Genomic DNA, 3321 nt, shown 5'->3' on the forward strand with positions numbered 1-3321 from the left:
TTACAATGGAACAAAATTTTACTTGTATGTGTACATTAATTCCATCTCTAAATGATGTAGGTTTACGCACCGAGATCAGGTACATTGTAGAGAGAAAAACACACGAGTACCTGCTTATTTTGAAGTTTTAATGAGTATATTAAAAAAAAAAAAAAAAACGATAAAAATATAATTGAAAAAGTATATTATTCACGTATTTTTGAGGATGAGGGGAGGGGGTGTTTTTGTCCGATGGTCGTTTATCTTTAAAGAAATTTCCGTTGGACCTGTGCGTTCTTGCTCTGCCAATTCTCGAAAAATGAAATATTTTAAGTCGTCTTTTATGTGCTAACTTCATTATATTTGGCTGCATTCGTATTTTTATTAGTTTTGAAACATTCATGTCACGGAAAATAATCATAAACCAGGACAAAAACGTTTTGACTAAATGTTCTAGGTTGGTTGTAAAACATTTTCTTATTTTATTTCACATCGGAAACATCTGTTAAGTTGTAAGCTTTGTAATGAATGCGACAGTCACTTGTTCGCTGAAGTGTTTGTTTAAGAAATTAGTATTGTAAATTTGTTTATGGTCTTGTTAAATGAAATTTTAAGTGAAATCATTTGGGAAAACAGAGGCTACAGGAATTTTCAACACAACTTGATGACCGACGTTGTGACTAGTGTGGGAGTGTGTGCTCGTGTAAATATCAATTTTTCTTACTCCTCGTGCCGGTCAACAGGAAAACAGCGAGTGTGTTATCTCATCGCGGGCGTGTGATTGCGTGTGGTAAATTGTGCTAGGTTAATTACCGCAAAACTCCACTGTGTGCAAATATGTAGTGTGTCGCTGTATGCAAATATTTGGTATGTCTTTTTTTTTTTTTTTTTCAGGCAATACACACTTTGAATTTTACACAATTTCGATGCTGCAACCTAAGTGTATACATGCGAATAGGATTGCTTAAATGAAAAAGTAAAGTAGGAGGTAAGTGCAAATGTTTCCAGGAGGTTATGCACACACAATCTATTTTATGAATTAATAGTTATTATCTAAGAAAATGATAGAAGATTATAAATAATGTGTGCAGAATAATACAGAATTTGCATGTTACACAAAAAAAAATATATATATATTCCAAATATTGTTAGCAAAATGCACCTAGATTAGTGAGCTGGATTTTTTTTTTTTTTTTTGTATTTTTGTTCTGTTGATCCCACGTGGAGTCAAGGCTCCGGGATATAGAACATGTATGTGCAGACAATTAATATTTACATGATGCAAGTTACCAAGAAAAAAAATTTCAAAAAAAAAAAAATACATAACATGTTACACAATTTAACTTTATGCAAAACATGAAGCAGCTGTTATCACAAGTCCATTCAACAAATTAACAGTTCAATTTCTCTATTATCAATCAAATTAAAGAATAGCTTCAGAGGGTAGGTAGGATATTCTAGAAGAATTTTTTTTACTGTTTTTTTTTTTAATACTGGTAAATTGTTTTAGTTATTTTCTGTGATATTAAGTTGTAAAGTTTTACTCCCAAGTAATTTAGTCCATTTTCAAATCGCCTAGTGTTATGTTCAACTATCCTCAATTTACTAGCATTTCTGGTGTTATACCTATGTGCGAATATCTAAAAAAAAAAAAAAAAAAAAAAAAAAAAATTAATTTTTTTTTTCTTCTTTTTCTTAAGAATGAATAAAAAGTTTCTAGAACGTATTCATTTATGGCAGTCAGGACTTTAAGTTTTTTGAATTTTGGTCTGCAGTTAGATGATTTTTTATCTTTTGTTATTATTCTAATAGCTCCTTTTTTTTTTTTTTTTTTTTCCCAATGTTATATGGCAGAAAGAGTAGAGCTATGGCTACTGTGACATCATGCATTGATGGGAAGGTTATTGTTGGATAACAAAAATTTAGATGATATAATTTTTATTTTTTTCCATACACAACACATTGCAGGTACAATTTTACAGGTTACAGCTGTACCACCTCTAGTATTGCTGCCGACCATCCAACAAATGAGCACACTAAACAGGCATTGATGACATTGTTATCAACGTCTTTTTGAATCTCTCATTATTATACATAACTGCCCACTGAAACAGAGAAACTTCAAAATAGGTGTGTGTGTGTGTGTTTATATATATATATATACATACATACATACATACATACATACATACATACATACATACATATATACATATACACTTATATATTTATTTTTTCACTTTGAATTTTGTATGAGGTATACACATGCAAAGATTCACAGCTGCTGGGTGGGTGAGTGAGTGAGTGAGTGAGTGAGTGATTGATTGATTGATTGATTGATTGATTGAGAGAGAGTGTGTGTGTGTGTGTGTGTGTGTGTGTTAGGGGGGGGGGGAAATGTGGTGATTGTGGGGGAAAAAAAATTGAAAATTGAAAATTTTAAAAAAAATTTTTTTTCTGTAGGGTGCAAAATAGTAGTGCCAACGGCACGTGGTGTTCCCAAGCGGTCACCCATCTAAGTACTAACCACGCTCGACGATGCTTAACTTCGGTGATCGGACGAGAACAGGTGTGTTCATCGTGATATGGCCGTTGGCAATGATATAGATGTTTTTTTTTTGAAGTTTGTATTTGCCACTCGAAATAGCTATACCAGGTGTGATTGTTACAAACAACAGGAGAAATCGTGTAATGAACACTCTTTTACTTCCCCCCCCCCCCTTCCCTCACACAACACCCACCACCCTCACCATCCCAACCACCAAAGCCCTCTTCAAAATACACTCTCACACACACACACACACACACACACAAACCCACACTCTATAACTGATGAACATTACCATAACTTCTTAAAGCCATTAGATAATATTTAACTCAAGAAAGGTATTGTGATATGTTTAAAGAAAGAAAGGTGAAACCTTTAACTTTACCAGCAGGTATTAGTATCACTGAGGTATCTTCTAGGTTGTAGCAGCAGTAGTAGTAATAATAATAAAATTAAATAAGGTAATAAAAAAGAAAAGTTATACATGTGATCAAATCATGAATGTATAAAACTGGAATGAATTTAAATTTTTTTTATTTTTCTTCATAGGCTGTTTTGAAATTGATGAGTAAGTGCCTCTTCTTTTAAATTTTTTTAATGCTGAACACTGTTACATAAAAGATGAATGTTTAGAAAATTTAAAAAAAAAAAAAAAAAAAAAAAAAAGCTAGCGGCCCCCTCCCCCCCCCCACCCCCAAACAAAAAAAAAAACACCCTCCTTCAAAACATCACATAATCATCCAGCCAGCAGTGCAGACGAGAAATTTGCACTCGGGGCCGCCATTTTGACGATA

At 32.9% G+C, this 3321-nt stretch overlaps 1 non-coding gene across 1 annotated transcript; it reads right to left on the reverse strand.

Annotated features, from left to right (window-relative positions):
• Positions 1-2457: 2457 nt before the first annotated feature.
• LOC134543518 (5S ribosomal RNA) lies at positions 2458-2576 on the reverse strand. The gene has a single exon (XR_010077011.1). It is a non-coding gene; the product is annotated as a 5S ribosomal RNA (ribosomal RNA).
• Between the last annotated feature and the right edge of the window lie 745 nt (positions 2577-3321).

Source organism: Bacillus rossius, unplaced genomic scaffold (assembly GCF_032445375.1).
Source record: "Bacillus rossius redtenbacheri isolate Brsri unplaced genomic scaffold, Brsri_v3 Brsri_v3_scf107, whole genome shotgun sequence".
Taxonomy (NCBI): Eukaryota; Metazoa; Arthropoda; class Insecta; order Phasmatodea; family Bacillidae; genus Bacillus; species Bacillus rossius.